Here is an 18934-nt window from a genome sequence, read left to right as displayed (position 1 = left end):
CACCCCGGAGAGATATCCTACAATAAGGGAAACAAGGGCTGGGTGTTCCCCAGATCTGAATATTGGATGAGTACAAACCAAGGTTTGTTGGTTTCAGTAGGTCCACTCTTAAGTTTGCATAAACTTTGGTAGCGGGGAAAAAAAATTATTCTCCACAGAAATGTTGAAAAAATGACTTCCGAAATAGGACAACCTTTTGACGTCTAAGAGTAAAGTAGTGTGTGCAGTCTTATAAATGTGCTACAGATAGTCCTTGACTTAAAGCCATTAGTTTAGTGAAGTTACAATAGCACTGAAAAAAATAACTTATAACCGTTTTTCACCCTGTGGTCGCATAATCAAAATTTGGATGCAATACACTCGTATTTATGATGGTTCCAATGTCCCAGGTTCATGTTTTGCCAATTAATTGGGTCAATCGTTTAGAGCCACTACTATTATTTCCACTTCGGTAACAATCAATATATCTTGGAACATTATATGATATCTTTCAACATATCCAGGACACCAGAATCACTTTGCCCTAAATCTTAAAAGCAGAGGTGGGTTTCACAAAATTTTACCACCGGTTCACCGCACACCAAAAATGTGAGTCCGCGCGCCTTCCCTGCATGCATGTGACCTTCTGCGTATCTACTTTGCTCGTGCACGTGGCTTGCACGCATGCACGCGGCTTAAAAAATGTGGCTAAATAGGACCGCATAGCACTGGGCGGGTGGGCTGACCCATCCGCAGGTTGCCGCTACCAGTTTGCCCGAACCGGTTTGAACTGGCTGAATACCACTGCTGCATCCAGTCTACACTCTGGTCCGCAGAAGCTGCTGCGCGCTGATTGGATGTTACCATTCAGGTAACAAGTATAAAAGGAGATGTCAGAGTGCTGACAGCTGCTGCTCTTGTTAGCTGAGCAAAGCTAGCGAATAAGTTAACAGGCAATGTTAACACAATAAAAGTTTGTTAGCCTTACAAACCTGTCTTGCCTCACAGTCTGTTCGTCCCTCACAGGGCCATAACAACCACCACTGCTTAAAAGATGTCATTCAGGTCCTCTATGAACACTATATTGTGAGAGTTACAGGAGTATACAACCGCTACTATTACTGACGGTTCTTATATGAAAAAAGAACAACAAAAAAAGCTTACATTTTCTCTGAGGATCACATATGTGAGTTTCCATTGGCCAACTGCCCCTTCTAAAAGCCCTCAGATTCCTTCCCAAAGATGTTCCAGGGTTGAAGTTCACCAAAAGGCAAGACAGGAAACAATGCATGGAAACTAACCAAGGAGAAAAGCAACCTAGAACTAAAGAGAAATTTCCGAATGGTGAAATCAATCAACCCATGAACCGGCTTCCCTGAAATAGGAGAGTGCCATCATTGGAGGCTTTCAAAAAGAGACTGGAGAACCATTTATCTGAAACAGTATAGGGCAGTGATGGCTAAAAAGCGCAAGTTGCGTGCACGATAGCACGCACGCATGTGCCCACACCCATCATGCAATGTCTCCCCTGTGCTGCCTCGCCCTCTTGCGCATGTGTGTGTGACCTCCCCCGTGCTCCCCTGCCCCCTGTGCATGCGCAAGAGATTCCCCATGCCCCATTTTGGGCCTAGCAGGCCTCCCTGAAGCCAGAGGTCAGAAATGGTATGTTTCCTGACTTCTGGGAGGCCCGTTTTTTGCCCTCCCAGAGCCTCCGCACAAGCCCTGTACTTACCTGGCATCCAAAATGGGCCACGTGGAGATTCCTGGGAGGGGACGGAGTCTCCACGTGGCCCGTTTTGCAGGTGTGTGTGCAGGGCCAGCCAAAATCAGCTGGCCAGCATACATGCATACGCGGTGGCATTGACCTTGGGCAACAGCTCGTGTGCCCGCAGAGATGGTTCCACGTGCCACCTGTGGCACGCGTGCCATAGATTCGCCATCACGGGTATAGAGTCTCCTGCTTGAGCAGGAGGTAGGACAAAGACCTCCAAGGTCCTTTCCAACTCTGCTATGCTATGTTCTATGGAGTGTTATGTCAACTGCAGATAATGACTTCATGTTCATCTAATGTAAATGAATACAATAATTCAGTTCATGTTAGTTTGGTCTAAAGATGCAGTTCTGATAAGTTCTCACCTAACATGTGGTGAGAACTGAGCTTGTACTTGGCCATTGAGACCTCATGATGTCCATAATGCCTTCGACATGACCCGAGTTTAACTCACAGAATCATCTATTACAATGTCCTTCCTGTTGAAGACTACTTCAGCTTCAATTGCAACAAAACACGTGCACACAATAGATTTAAGCTTAATGTTAACCGCTCCAATCTTGATTGCAGAAAATATGACTTCAGAAACAGAGTTGTTAATACTTGGAATACACTACCTGACTCTGTGGTCTCTTCCCCAAATCCCCAAATCTTTAACCAAAAACTGTCTACTATTGACCTCACCCCATTCCTAAGAGGTCTGTAAGAGGCGTGCATAAGAGCACAAGCGTGCCTACTGTTCCTGTCCTATTGTTTCCTTTCATTATATCCAATTAATATAGTTATTACATACTTATGCTTATATATAGGCTTATATATTGTATAGTTATTTCATGCTTATGCTTATATATACTGTGTGACAAATAAATAAATAAAATAAAAAAAACACTGCAGAAGGAGGCAGCGACCAGAGTTCTTGATCCAAATGCAATCTCAGATGTAACCACAGTCTCGATAGACCACAATCAATTGAAGAGTTGATGGCAGTAGTGGGATTCAAGTAATTTAACGACCGGTTCTCTGCCCTAATTATTTCTTCCAACAACCAGTTTGCCAAATTGCTCAGAAAGTTAACAACCGGTTCTCCCGAAGTGGTGCGAACTGGCTGAATCCCACCACTGGTTGATGGTCTCAGCTGATGTTGTTCTTTCCCATTATTAGCTCTGGGACTTCAGTTATTTGCCTGCACCAATGACTCAGAAAGTTCCCCTCCCTCCAGCCGTTTTTTTGTTTTTTTTGTTTTTGCAAGAGAGACAGACCCACAGAGAGAAAAACCGAGAGAAATAAAATGTCCGAATGACCATAATCGAATCACGACCATATTGGTTTTCTGCTTCTATTTTTTTTTACAAAGGCAGGAAGGAGGAAGAAAGCCAGCAAGGTGTGTTGGCGGTTCCTTCACCTGTGTTTGATGCTCCTAGCTAGAAATGCAAGCCTGACAGGATGATAAAATGTGGCTGCCAGGTTCCTTTGCTGTTTTCAAAGACCCTCCCTCAAGTATCAAGTACCTGGACTTCTTTGAGGTCAAACAGAACACCTCCCTTGAGAGTTCCCTGGATATAACAACTCAAAAATTCTCTCAGGTATAGCAGCTGTTATCTGAGCTAAGATCAAAGTCCCTCTGGTTGCTCCCACAAAATGCACACACACACACACACACACACACTCCAATTCCAAACAGATCTTTCTCCATAATTCAAATGAATGTTGAGTGAATCTCAAGGGAAAACAGTTGTTTTGTGGAGGGAAAAAAAAATAGCCAGAATCTGGGGACAAAATTTTAGTGGGTTTTTTTTTTTTTGTAAAAGAAAACGACTCCACTAATAACCAGTAAGAATAGAATTAAATCCAGAAGCCATTGACTTTACCAGCTTGCATTTTGTAACAGCTGCTTTATTAGAGTCATATTTTTTTAATCAAGGTTTCCAAATGTGTTACAAAGAGTGGTTGATTTTAAAGGAGTTGCTTTGCATCTGTTGTTGAAGAACGAGGAATCGAAAGTGTAGCATTTCTCTTTCTAATAATGGCTCTACAATTTTATTCCTTTCTATAATTCTATTCTGACCATGATTCTATGAAAGGACATAATATTTCAAATACCCCAAAGTAATTACTTTTTAATGGTAATTTTATTGAGCATTATAATTAAAAGAAAAAGTGCGTCTTATACACCGAACGTCGCCGAAGCCCCGCCTACCCACCGGCCCCCACCCTTTGGTTGTTTTCAGCCCCTGTGTCATTGGTGGGTTTCAATTTTTTTACTACCAGTTCTATGGGCGTGGCTTGATGGGTGTGGCATAGCTTGGTGGGCGTGGCTTGGTGGGCGTGGCAGGGGAAGGATACTCTAAAATCTCCATTCCCTCCCCAATCCAGGGGAAGGTTACTGCAAAATCCCCATTTCCTCCAGATCAGCTGGGACTCAGGAGGCAGAGAATAGATGGGGGTGGGGCCAGTCAGAATTTTTACCACCGGTTCTCTGAACTACTCAAAATTTCCGCTACTGGTTCTCCAGAACTGGTCAGAACCTGCTGAAACCTACCTCTGCTCTGTGTGTCACATTTTTGGCCTCCTTGTGTTGCATTTTTGGCCGGTTTCAGACAGGCGGGGATTGGCAGCGGCAAATGGCTCACGGTGGCAAACGAGTGATGACAAATGGGCCGCAGCTAATGGGCCGCAGCAGAGGCAAAGGGGTGGCAGCAAATGGGCTGTGCCAAACAGGCCGTGGTAGCGGTGAATGGGCCACGGCAAATGGGCCACAGCAGTGGCGAACGGGCCATGGTGGCAGCAAATGGGCTGTGGCGAATAGGCAAAGGCAGATTTTTTTTTCTTGTTTTCTTCCCCTGAAAAGGTAGGTGCATCTTATAGTCCGGAGTGTCTTATACTCCGAAAAATACAGTATATCAAATCTTCATGTATCTCATCTCCTATCTAGAACTAAATTTTTAAAGTCTCCAGTGTAGCATCTCCTTCCACATTATTCCCATAACTTGTCATTTTTAGATCCACTTTCAAATTAGACTTAGTCTTACCCAGTAAAGCATGTTCCTTATCTATGTCACTTTATAAACACAGTCTGTCAATAACGCCGCCCATTTAAAAAATCGAATTTCTGGGTTCATTGCTTGCAAATATCCTTGAATATGTCCAATGTTAAAGTATTTTGCTTCCTTCTATATTAATAAATAAGAGTTCTTCTTATTGCAATCTTTAATTCTTTCTAGTTCCTTTTAGTGCCCAACCTTCAAAATCCCATCTTATCTTATATCTATAGATTTCTCTCTTTCTTTTGTGTGTGTGTGTGTGTGTGTGTGTGTGTATGTGTGTGTGTGTGTATTTCAAAATAGTATTTTCCCATGGGAAGGATTAATTAATATCAATTAATTAACATCATTAATTTTAACATCCTAAATCAAATCCGTCAGGACCCTTAGTTCATTTATAACTTTCCAAAATCAACACCCTAATCAACATTTTGCTGTTTGTTCCAAACAAATACTTTTTAAAGTATTTATATTTGTATAAAATTATGTAGAATTACATAAAACGATGTAGAATTCAATTAGGGATTGCAAAAAAAACATCCACTCTAGGAAAACTTGCTATCATTAAGGCTCTTAATATCCCCAAAGCAGTTTAACAAGCAATTTTCAAAGAAAGGAATTATGTCATCCTTTGTACTTTTTAAAGGTGCAGAACTGAAGTTTAAACAACTTTCAGATTAGAAAATTCAACATTTTCTAACATGAATTCAAACATGAATTCAACATGAATTCAACATCTCAACCAGCAAATGCTCAGTCTTACACATTGGAAAAAAGAACCAGAACACTAAATACAAGCTCGATGGACATTACTTTACAGAGGACCCCCACCCTGTTAAAGACCTTGGAGTTTTCATATCCAATGATCTAAGTGCCAAAGCCCACTGCAACTACATCGCAAAAAAGGCTTTAAGAATTGTAAACCTAATCTTGCGTAGCTTCTTCTCCAGAAACACTACTAACCGGAGCATATAAAACATTTGCTAGACCAATTCTTGAATACAGCTAACCTGTCTGGAACCCATACCTCATTTCGGACATTAATACAATTGAGAGTCATTAATTTGGCTGAGATGGCTAAAATCTCAGCTTTTTTAAAAGATAATACGCAGGAAAGATATTTAATTGAATGGAAAAAATGGATTGATTATCTACAAAACAGATATCAGATTAAGAAATATCAGATTGCCTTTGAATAATTAGGAAGTTATTTTATGTAATGGGGAGGGGGTTGGGAGATGAAAAGCTTTGGATGAGGTTAATTGGATTGGAAGGGAAAATTTTATTTTATGTTTGGTTTATGTATAACAATACCTTGTGATTGACCTGGGAAGCCGGGGGAAGGGAGGGGAAGGGGTTTTCTGGGAGGAGGGGGAAAAAAGGGGGGAAATGTTTTTGTTTTTTAAAAACTTTTTCAATTAAAAAAAAAAAGAAATCCTTTTCAAACAAAAAAAAATACAATTTAGCGTGTCCAGAAATATTTTACACGAAGAATTCTCCACTCCTCTGAGTACAACAAAATACCTTATACCACCAGACTTGAAATCCTGGGTTTAGAAAATTTAGAACTCCGCCGCCTTCGGCATGACTTGAGTATAACTCATAGAATCATCTGTTACAATGTCCTTCCTGTTGAAGACTATTTCAGCTTCAATCGCAACAATACACGAGCACACAATAGATTTAAGCTTAATGTGAATCGCTCCAATCTTGATTGCAGAAAATATGACTTCAGTAACAGAGTTGTTAATGCCTGGAATGCACTACCTGACTCTGTGGTCTCTTCCCAAAATCCCCAAAGCTTTAACCAAAAACTATCTACTATTGACCTCCCCCCATTTCTAAGAGGTCTGTAAGGGGCGTGCATAAGAGCACCAGCATGCCTACCGTTCCTGTCCTAATGTTCCCTTTGATTGTATCCAATTCATATAGTTATTTCATGCTTATGCTTATATATATGCTTATATATTGTATAGTTAGTTCTTGCTTATGCTGATATATACTGTTGTGACAAATAAATAAATAAATAAATAAAAATGAACTTCAATTCACAGCATTTTCCTCAGTGGATCTACTGGCTGGAGAATTATGGAAGCTGAAGTCCACACTTCTTAAAGTTTTCTAGGTTATGTCAACGTTCCAGAAAACCCCCTCCTGCAGAAAAGACTCCAAGGCAAACATCTTTCAAAGTTTTTTTACTAGCATAGGTAAACTGGCACAGTTGGATAAACTCCGAATCTGGAGATCCGGGTTTTCCCTCAGTAATACAAAACCCCAGACCACCAGCCCCTTGACTCCTCTGCCGATCACGTGCTCCAGTCACCAACCGTCCCATCGCGAGGCATCACTCCGACCACTCCTTCTCCAGATGCAGTCTTGGCCTGACCTTGACCGGCAGGTAGAATGTTATGATGTCTAATGGCCCCTTGTACCAAACCCCCCTCCCCTTTCTCCTACTTTCCCACACAGGAGAAAGTGGCAGCGTGGAAGCCTTCGGCCTAGTGTGGCTTCCAAAGCTGACAGATTGCACTTCACTGTGGCTTTAAAAATGGCCCTGATCCTGAAAAATCAGAAAACTATTAGAATATATTAGAATATTAGAATTCTTTATTGGCCAAGTGTGATTAGACACATAAGCAGAAGTGGCATTTATTTATTTATTTATTTATTTATTTATTTATTTATTTATTTATTTATTTATTTATTTATTTAGTCACACAGTATATATAAGCATAAGCATGAAATAACTATACAATATAAAAGCCTATATATAAGTATAAGTACGTAATGACTATATTGAGCCAGTTCAGACCGGTTTGTCTGAACCGGTAGTGGAAATTGCGGATGGGCCTGCCTACCTGCCCCGGCTGTATGCCATTCTATTTAGGAACGATTTTGAGACCAGACGCATGCGTGGAAGGCACGCGTGCCAGCAAAGCACATGCACGGAAGGCTGGGCATATGTGTGGATGCGCACGCACATTTGCAAACCAGTAGGAAAAGTGTCGTGTCCCACTCCTCCGCTGACGGCCGGGTCGGGGAAGTCCGTATCAAGCGTGCCTCTGCAGCTCTGCCAAAGTCCTATCAGAGTTCTCAAGGCAGGCAGGAGACCAGGAAGTGACTTCAGCAATCCAAGTTAGACTTTGCCTGACTCAGAGAATGCCAGAAAGCAGATCCTTTATATAGGCCATGGGGTGTGGCTCCATGACTCAGCACTTATCCAGGCCTGCCCCTCCCTTCCTTTTGCTGACGTCGCCTCTCTACTCTCTGGAAGCGAGGATCTCTCCAGCCTCCAGCTGTTGATAATCTTAGCTCATGACTGGCTTCACATTCTTCAGGCTCACATGCTGTGGGGGAGGGGTTTAGTTGCTCCGTTTGCCTGGGCATGGTGCCAGGACTGGGGGCTGAAGGCACGTCAGGCCCTTCGCCTTGCTCGGCCTGTCCGGGCATGGTGCCAGGGCTGGGGGCTGGAGGCATTCCAGGACATTCTTCCGAACTATCAGCGTCCGGCAGGAGATAAGAGGGGCCCGGCTGCGGCAGGGGGAGCCAGCGAGACACAACAGAAAGTAAGTGAATACCATCCTGCACACAAGGAATTTGTCTCTGGTGCATAAGCTCTCGCTGTACATCCAAGAATAGTGATAGATCATTATCACAGTCATTGTAAAAATACATTCATCGTAAAACATTAGATACAACACTTAGTGATAGTCATAGATACTATATTTGCCAATCCATGACATAATACATATTTGATTTTTAGGAAGACATCTTGTTCATTTAACTGAAAAACAGCAATTCAAAGCAATCCATTTCAATATGAATGAAGCTGTTTCGGAATAATCATAGTTATTTAGTGCCAACTGTGGCATAATACATACACATACATATTGCAATCCATATGTTGTGTCAGTATATAATTTTGCATCTCTTATTAGCTAAATTTATGAAAAGAATCACACAAGATCAGATTAATTTAGACTATAGTTACAGTGATTTGATTTGTGTTCTCATTTATCTGTTCTGCCTTGTTTCTAAAGCGAAGTTTTAGAAAGGGCCGGATAGCTCAAGCTGGTAATAGCCTGTTATTAAGAACACCGAAGCCTGCAATTATTGCAGGTTCGAGCCCGGCCCAAGGTTGACTCAGCCTTCCATCCTTTATAAGGTAGGTAAAATGAGGACCCAGATTGTTGGGGGGGCAATAAGTTGACTTTGTAAAATACATTCATCCTAAAACATTAGATACAACACTTAGTGATAGTCATAGATACTATATTTGCCAATCCATGACATAATACATATTTGATTTTTAGGAAGACATCTTGTTCATTTAACTGAAAAACAGCAATTCAAAGCAATCCATTTCAATATGAATGAAGCTGTTTCGGAATAATCATAGTTATTTAGTGCCAACTGTGGCATAATACATGCACATACATATTGCAATCCATATGTTGTGTCAGTATATAATTTTGCATCTCTTATTAGCTAAATTTATGAAAAGAATCACACAAGATCAGATTAATTTAGACTATAGTTACAGTGATTTGATTTGTGTTCTCATTTATCTGTTCTGCCTTGTTTCTAAAGCGAAGTTTAGGGCGGATAACTCAAGCTGGTAATAGCCTGTTATTAAGAACACAAGCCTGCAATTATTGCAGGTTATATAGTCCAAGGTTGACTCAGCCTTCCATCCTTTATAAGGTAGGTAAAATGAGGACCCAGATTGTTGGGGGCAATAAGTTGACTTTGTAAAAATATACAAATAGAATGAGACTATTGCCTTATTGTGTAAGCCGTGAGTCTTCGGAGACAAATGTAAAAAAAAAAAAAAAGTTAGGTTACGCCTGTTGAAATTAATACGGATGGTAACATGAAAGGGTTCCTCCAGAGTATCATCTTGCATAGTTGTTAAATTTAGCAATGTGCTTTGTTGCATTGCAAGCCAATTCTTGCCCAGAATGGTAGACATCAAGGTTATATATGTATAAAAATATCAGAGGTAGTTATGCTATTTACATTTAGGTAGAAAAATTGCATTTAACCATTCCTCTACAAAGTTCAGTCTACTTTCTGTTACTTATCCAAGGAAAATATTGCAACAGAGAGGCTGCAACTAATTCAGAGGAACATTTTCTGTTTGAGGATTTTATCATGAGATGAAAAAAAAACCCAATCAGTAATACTTGTGAATTAGACAAAGTGACAAAATTAGTAGACCAGAGGAATGCTGTCGATATAATTTACTTGGACTTCAGTAAAGCATTTGATAAAGTAGACCATAATCTACTACTAGATAAAGTAGAAAAATGTGGGTTAGACAGCACCACCACCAGATGGATTCGTAACTGGCTGACCAACCACACTCAATGTGTAGTCCTCAACGGAACTACATCCACATGGAGGGAAGTATGCAGCGGAGTACCCCAAGGCTCTGTTTTAGGCCCAGTACTCTTCAACATCTTCATCAATGACTTGGACGAGGGGATAGATGGGGAACTCATCAAATTTGCAGATGACACCAAGCTGGCAGGAATAGCCAACACTCCAGAAGATAGGCTCAAGTTACAGAAAAAACTTGACAGACTTGAACATTGGGCGCTATCTAAAAAAATGAAATTCAACAGTGAAAAAAGTAAGGTTCTACATTTAGGCAAAAAAACCAAAATGCACAGGTACCATATAGAATAGAATAGAATAGAATAGAATAGAATAGAATTTTTATTGGCCAAGTGTGATTGGACACACAAGGAATTTGTCTTGGTGCATATGCTCTCAGTGTACATAAAAGAAAAGATACGTTCATCAAGGTACAACATTTACAACACAATTGATGATCAATATATCAATATAAATCATAAGGATTGCCAGCAACAAGTTATAGTCATACAGTCATAAGTGGAAAGAGATTGGCGATGGGAACTATGAAACGATTAATAGTAGTGCAGATTCAGTAAATAGTCTGACAGTGTTGAGGGAATTATTTGTTTAGCAGAGTGATGGCCTTCGGGAATAAACTGTTCTTGTGTCTAGTTGTTCTGGTGTGCAGTGCTCTATAGCGTCGTTTTGAGGGTAGGAGTTGAAACAGTTTATGTCCAGGATGCGAGGGATCTGCAAATATTTTCACGGCACTCTTCTTGATTCGTGCAGTATACAGGTCCTCAAGGCAGGCAGGAGACCAGGAAGTGACTTCAGCAATCCAAGTTAGACTTTGCCTGACTCAGAGAATGCCAGAAAGCAGATCCTTTATATAGGCCATGGGGAGTGGCTCCATGACTCAGCACTTATCCAGGCCTGCCCCTCCCTTCCTTTTGCTGACGTCGCCTCTCTACTCTCCGGAAGCGAGGATCTCTCCACCCTCCAGCTGTTGATAATCTTAGCTCATGACTGGCTTCACATTCTTCAGGCTCACATGCTGTGTGGGAGGGGTTTAGTTGCTCCGTTTGCCTGGGCATGGTGCCAGGACTGGGGGCTGAAGGCACGTCAGGCCCTTCGCCTTGCTCGGCCTGTCCGGGCATGGTGCCAGGGCTGGGGGCTGGAGGCATTCCAGGACATTCTTCCGAACTATCAGTGTCCGGCAGGAGATAAGAGGGGCCCGGCTGCGGCAGGGGGAGCGAGCGAGACACAACAGAAAGTAAGTGAATACCATCCTGCACACAAGGAATTTGTCTCTGGTGCATAAGCTCTCACTGTACATCCAAGAATAGTGATAGATCATTATCACAGTCATTGTAAAAATACATTCATCGTAAAACATTAGATACAACACTTAGTGATAGTCATAGATACTATATTTGCCAATCCATGACATAATACATATTTGATTTTTAGGAAGACATCTTGTTCATTTAACTGAAAAACAGCAATTCAAAGCAATCCATTTCAATATGAATGAAGCTGTTTCGGAATAATCATAGTTATTTAGTGCCAACTGTGGCATAATACATACACATACATATTGCAATCCATATGTTGTGTCAGTATATAATTTTGCATCTCTTATTAGCTAAATTTTTGAAAAGAATCACACAAGATCAGATTAATTTAGACTATAGTTACAGTGATTTGATTTGTGTTCTCATTTATGTGTTCTGCCTTGTTTCTAAAGTGAAGTTAGGTTACGCCTGTTGAAATTAATACGGATGGTAACATGAAAGGGTTCCTCCAGAGTGTCATCTTGCATAGTTGTTAAATTTAGCAATGTGCTTTGTTGCATTGCAAGCCAATTCTTGCCCAGAATGGTAGACATCAAGGTTATATATGTATAAAAATATCAGAGGTAGTTATGCTATTTACATTTAGGTAGAAAAATTGCATTTAACCATTCCTCTACAAAGTTCAGTCTACTTTCTGTTACTTATCCAAGGAAAATATTGCAACAGAGAGGCTGCAACTAATTCAGAGGGACATTTTCTGTTTGAGGATTTTATCATGAGATGAAAAAAAAAACCAATCAGTAATACTTGTGAATTAGACAAAGTGACAAAATTAGTAGACCAGAGGAATGCTGTCGATATAATTTACTTGGACTTCAGTAAAGCATTTGATAAAGTAGACCATAATCTACTACTAGCTAAAGTAGAAAAATGTGGGTTAGACAGCACCACCACCAGATGGATTCGTAACTGGCTGACCAACTGCACTCAATGTGTAGTCCTCAACGGAACTACATCCACATGGAGGGAAGTATGCAGCGGAGTACCCCAAGGCTCTGTTTTAGGCCCAGTACTCTTCAACATCTTCATCAATGACTTGGACGAGGGGATAGATGGGGAACTCATCAAATTTGCAGATGACACCAAGCTGGCAGGAATAGCCAACACTCCAGAAGATAGGCTCAAGTTACAGAAAAAACTTGACAGACTTGAACATTGGGCGCTATCTAAAAAAATGAAATTCAACAGTGAAAAAAGTAAGGTTCTACATTTAGGCAAAAAAACCAAAATGCACAGGTACCATATATGTGGTACCTTGCTCAATAGTAGTACTTGTGAGAGGGATCTTGGAGTCCTAGTGGATAACCATTTAGATATGAGCCAGCAGTGTGCAGCAGCTGCTAAAAAAGCCAACACAGTTCTGGGCTGCATAAACAGAGGGATTGAATCAAGATCACGTGACGTGTTAGTGCCACTTTATAATGCCTTGGTAAGGCCACACTTGGAATATTGCATCCAGTTTTGGTCGCCACGATGTAAAAAAGATGTTGAGACTCTAGAAAGAGTGCAGAGTAGACAACAAAGATGATTAGGGGACTGGAGGCTAAAAAATATGAAGAACAGTTGCAGGAATTGGGTATGTCTAGTTTAATAAAAAGAAGGACTAGGGGAGACATGATAGCAGTGTTCCAATATCTCAGGGGCTGCCACAAAGAAGAGGGAGTCGGGCTGTTCTCCAAAGCACCTGAGGGTAGAACAAGAAGCAATGGGTGGAAACTGATCAAGGAAAGAAGCAACTTAGAACTAAGGAGAAATTTCCTGACAGTTAGAACAATTAATAAGTGGAACGACTTGCCTGCAGAAGTTGTGAATGCTCCAACACTGGAAATTTTTAAGAAAATGTTGGATAACCATCTGACTGAGATGGTGTAGGGTTTCCTGCCTGGGCAGGGGGTTGGACTAGAAGGCCTCCAAGGTCCCTTCCAACTCTGTTGTTATATTATATTATAGAGTCATGAGGAGGAATCATCATATCTATCACATATCCAGAGGCAGTGTGATGTAATGGTTAAGGGGTTGGACTGGCAGCAGGGAACTTGAAGTTTTAGTTCCTGTTCAGTTGTGGATGCTCAGCAGAAGTGGTATTCAGCCCGTTAGGCACAGTTTGGCTGAACTGGTAGCGGAAATTGTGAGGCACGTTTTTGAGGCCAGGTGCATGCACGGAAGGAGCATGCGCCAGCGAGGTCTGTGCACAGAAGGCCGGGCGCATGTGAAGATGCATACTCAAATTTGCGAACCAATAGGGAAAGTAAGTGAATACCACCCCTGATGCTCACCATATGACTTTTGACCAATCATTCTCAGAGAAAAAATCAGTGTGGTGTAGGAGTCAAGATTATTGGCTAGAAGACCCAGGTTTAAGACCATTCTCACTCATGGAAGCTCGCCAGATGACTTTGGACAAGTACAGTGTGGTGTAGCAGTCAAAGGATTGGGCCAGGAAAGAGAAGATCCAGGCTAATTCTGCCATTCAAGCTGATAAGAGCCAATCCCTCCACTCAATCTACCTCATAAGATTTTGTTATGGGGAAAAATGGGAGCATCATGTCCACTAGACTCCTGAAGGAGACTAAAGGGTGACATGATAGCAGTATTCCCATATTTGAGGGGCTGCCACAAAGAAGAGAGGGTCAATCTATTCTCCAGAGTACCCGAGGACAGGACAAGAAGCAACGGGTGGCAACTAATGAAGTAGAGAAGCAATTTAGAACTAAGGAGAAATTTACTGACAGTTAGGACAATTGATCATTGGAATGACTTGCCTCCGGTAGTTGTGAGTGCTCCAACACTGGAGGTTTTTTAAAAAGAGATTGGATAACAATTTGTCTGATATGGTGTAGGGTCTCCTGTTTGAGTAGAGGTTGGACTAAAAGACCTCTACTGTTCTCTTCCTTCCAAGTCTGTTATTCCATTCCATTCTCCTCTACTGTTCTCTTCCTTCCAAGTCTGTTATTCCATTCCGTTCCATTCCATTCTATATCCTATCGTGTCCTGTCCTGTCCTGTCCTGTCCTGTCCTGTCCTGTCCTAGCCTAGCCTAGCCTAGCCTAGCCTAGCCTATCCCTTCTAACTCTGTTATTCCATTCCATTCTCCTCTACTGTTCTCTTCCTTCCAAGTCTGTTATTCCATTCCATTCCATTCCATTCCATTCCATTCCATTCCATTCCATTCCATTCCATATTCTATTCTAAAAGCAAACAAATAAACAGCTTAGCAGTAGAGCCTGTGTGCTATGTTAATGCTTCTATTTTCAAATTCTAGATCTCCAGGTATGGATGAGAAAGATTCTAGTTTGAAATGTGGAAGAACATCCTGTTGGTGTGGACAGGGGTCTGCAAACTTGGCTCCTTTAAGACTTGTGGACTTCAAGTCCCAGAGTTCCTCAGCCAGCAAAGCTGTGGGAGTTGAAGTCCACAGCAAAGCTGGCTGAGGAACTCTGGGAGTTGAAGTCCACAAGTCTTAAAGGAGCCAAGTTTGCAGACCCTGGTGTAGAAATACTGAGTAGGATGGGTTAACAACCAGTTTGCCAAATTGCTCAGAAAGTTAACAACCGGTTCTCCCGAAGTGGTGCGAACTGGCTGAATCCCACCACTGGTTGATGGTCTCAGCTGATGTTGTTCTTTCCCATTATTAGTTCTGGGACTTCAGTTATTTGCCTGCACCAATGACTCAGAAAGTTCCCCTCCCTCCAGCCGTATTTTTGTTTTTTTTGGTTTTGCAAGGGAGACAGACCCACAGAGAAAAACCGAGAGAAATAAAATGTCCGAATGACCATAATCGAATCACGACCATATTGGTTTTCTGCTTCTATTTTTTTTTACAAAGGCAGGAAGGAGGAAGAAAGCCAGCAAGGTGTGTTGGCGGTTCCTTCACCTGTGTTTGATGCTCCTAGCTAGAAATGCAAGCCTGACAGGATGATAAAATGTGGCTGCCAGGTTCCTTTGCTGTTTTCAAAGACCCTCCCTCAAGTATCAAGTACCTGGACTTCTTTGAGGTCAAACAGAACACCTCCCTTGAGAGTTCCCTGGATATAACAACTCAAAAATTCTCTCAGGTATAGCAGCTGTTATCTGAGCTAAGATCAAAGTCCCTCTGGTTGCTCCCACAAAATGCACACACACACACACACACACACACACACACACACACACACACACACACTCCAATTCCAAACAGATCTTTCTCCATAATTCAAATGAATGTTGAGTGAATCTCAAGGGAAAACAGTTGTTTTGTGGAGGGAAAAAAAAATAGCCAGAATCTGGGGACAAAATTTTAGTGGGTTTTTTTTTTTTGGTGGGGGATATTTGAGGGCTGCCACAAAGAAGAGAGGGTCAATCTATTCTCCAGAGTACCCGAGGACAGGACAAGAAGCAACGGGTGGCAACTAATGAAGTAGAGAAGCAATTTAGAACTAAGGAGAAATTTACTGACAGTTAGGACAATTGATCATTGGAATGACTTGCCTCCGGTAGTTGTGAGTGCTCCAACGCTGGAGGTTTTTAAAAAAGAGATTGGATAACAATTTGTCTGATATGGTGTAGGGTCTCCTGTTTGAGTAGAGGTTGGACTAAAAGACCTCCAAGGTTCCTTCCAACTCTGTTTCCATTCCACTTCTTTCTGTTCTGTTCCATTCCATTCCATTCCGTTCCATTCCATTCTATATCCTATCGTGTTCTGTCCTGTCCGCCTCCTGTCCTGTCCTAGCCTAGCCTAGCCTAGCCTAGTCTAGCCTATCCCTTCTAACTCTGTTATTCCATTCCATTCTCCTCTACTGTTCTCTTCCTTCCAAGTCTGTTATTCCATTCCATTCCATTCCATTCCATTCCATTCCATTCCATTCCATTCCATTCCATATTCTATTCTAAAAGCAAACAAATAAACAGCTTAGCAGTAGAGCCTGTGTGCTATGTTAATGCTTCTATTTTCAAATTCTAGATCTCCAGGTATGGATGAGAAAGATTCTAGTTTGAAATGTGGAAGAACATCCTGTTGGTGTAGGACAGGGGTCTGCAAACTTGGCTCCTTTAAGACTTGTGTACTTCAAGTCCCAGAGTTCCTCAGCCAGCAAAGCTGTGGGAGTTGAAGTCCACAGCAAAGCTGGCTGAGGAACTCTGGGAGTTGAAGTCCACAAGTCTTAAAGGAGCCAAGTTTGCAGACCCCTGGTGTAGGAAATACTGAGTAGGATGGGTTAACAACAAGTTCACCACGTCCAGGTCCAAGAATTATTTACTTTCGCAAATAATTCTTGAGATTATGATGATGTTTTTCCTTTTTTTTTTTTGGTGGGGGATGGAAAGGTTGGGAGGCCTCTGGAAGTCAATTTGCTTCCATCTCTATTCTTGAATTTCCTGGTAATTTTGATGATCCAGCCCAAAATTTATGTGTTTCCTCCTCAATGTGTTTTTCAATATCACAGCATGGCCAAAGGAGGCGGGGCCAGTGAGATCACATGTGGGATGGCATAAACATGCAAATGACTTGACTTTACGTAAGCATGGATAACCACGACATAGCTAGGATAAGTCGATGAGGAAGTTACTATGCAGGTGGTATAGTTTTGGCATCATCCCTAAAAATGGTAGTAATTCCCCCTTTTATTTTTCTCTGGATGAAGAATTTATAAGCTCCACACATTTGAAAAGAGGAAGGTCTGTGGGTGGGCATGAATGGCAACCATTGTTTGTCCAGCTTGGAAGGCAACAAGGACACCACTATGCTGACTGGAGAATTTTGGCAGTTCACACAACGTCAATTTGCCAAGGTTGAGAAATCCCAGCCAAGGGTTCAACACTGCTCCACCTTTGCAACTTCTGGGCTGTACTATCGATCTATATATTTTATTCATAGGGCCCCTCTGAAATTCTACACTAACAAGAGCCAGTTTGGTCCAGTCATTAAAGCACCAGGCTACAAAACAGGAGACTGAGTTGAAGTTCTACCTTATTCATGAAAGCCAGCTGAGTGACTTTGGGCCAATCACCAGGAGACTGTGAATTCTAGTGCCCCCATGGGCATGAAAGCCAGGGAATGACTTTGGGCCAATCACCAGGAGACTGTGAATTCTAGTGCCACCATGGGCATGAAAGCTAGTGAGTGACTTTGGGTCAATCATCAGGAGACTGTGAATTCTAGTGCCCCCATGGTCATGAAAGCTAGTGAGTGACTTTGGGCCAATCATCAGGAGACTGTGAATTCTAGTGCCCCCATGGTCATGAAAGCCAGCTGAGCAGGTGTGAAATCTACTTACCTTCCTTACTGGCTCAGAAGTGCACGCGCCACGCGTGCCATGCGCATCGCATGCGTGCACAGACCTGCGCATGCGCAAAACCTTCTGCGCATGCACAGAAGGTAAAAAATACATTACTTTCTGGTTAAAACCAGGAAGTAATGAGACCTGGGCAGGTGGGCGGAGCTTTGCTCCTCCATTGCTACCTGATTGTCGAATTACCGGCCATGATCCCTACCGGATTGCACGATCCGGTCCGATCCGATAGCATTTCACCCCTACAGCTGAGTGACTTTGAGCAAAAGACTAAATTCTAGTACCACCACAGGCATGAAAGCCAGTTGAATGACTCTTGGCCAATCACCAGGAGACTGAATTCTAGTGCCACTATGGGCATGAAAGCCAGCTGAGTGACTTTGGGCCAATCCCTGCAGAGAGAGTTTTAGCCTTATCTATGAAAGCCAGCTGAGTGAGTTTGGGTGAGTCACTCTCTCTCAGCCCACCTCAGTTTGCAGGCATGTTTTTTTTTTAATTTATTTGTCACAACATTATATACAAGCACATACAATGAAAGAAAACAATAGGACAGGAATGGTAGGCACTTTTGTGCACTTATGCATGCCCCTTATAGTCCTCTTAGGAATGGGGTGAGGTCAATGGTAGCCAGTTTTTGGTTAAAGCTTTTGGGAGTTTGAGAAGAGACCACAGAGTCAGGTAATGTATTCCAAGCATTAACAACTCTGTTACAAAAGTCATATTTCCTGCAATCAAGATTGAAGCAGTTAACATTAAGTTTGAATCTATTGTTTGCTCTTGTATTATTGTGATTCAAGCTGAAGTAGTCTTTAACAGGAAGAACATTGCAATAGATGATTCTCTGTGTTAAACACAGGTCTTGTTGAAGTCGGTGGAGTTCTAAGTTTTCTAATCCCAGGATTTCAAATCTGGTGGTATAAGGAAGGTATTTTGTTGTTTACAGAAGAGCGGAGAACTCTTCTTGTAAAATATTTCTGGACTCGTTCAATTGTATTAATGTCAGAGATGTGGTATGGGTTCCAGACAGGTGAGCCGTATTCAAGAATAGGTCTAGCAAATGTTTTGTATGCTCCGCTTAGTAGTGTAGAGTTTTTGGAAAAGAAGCTACGCAAAATTAGGTTTACAACTCTTAGAGCCTTTTTTGCTATGTAGTTGCTGTGGG

The sequence above is a fragment of the Ahaetulla prasina genome, chromosome 6 (genome assembly GCF_028640845.1).
Source record: "Ahaetulla prasina isolate Xishuangbanna chromosome 6, ASM2864084v1, whole genome shotgun sequence".
Classification (NCBI taxonomy): Eukaryota; Metazoa; Chordata; class Lepidosauria; order Squamata; family Colubridae; genus Ahaetulla; species Ahaetulla prasina.
Note: the sequence above shows the minus strand (reverse complement) of the source record.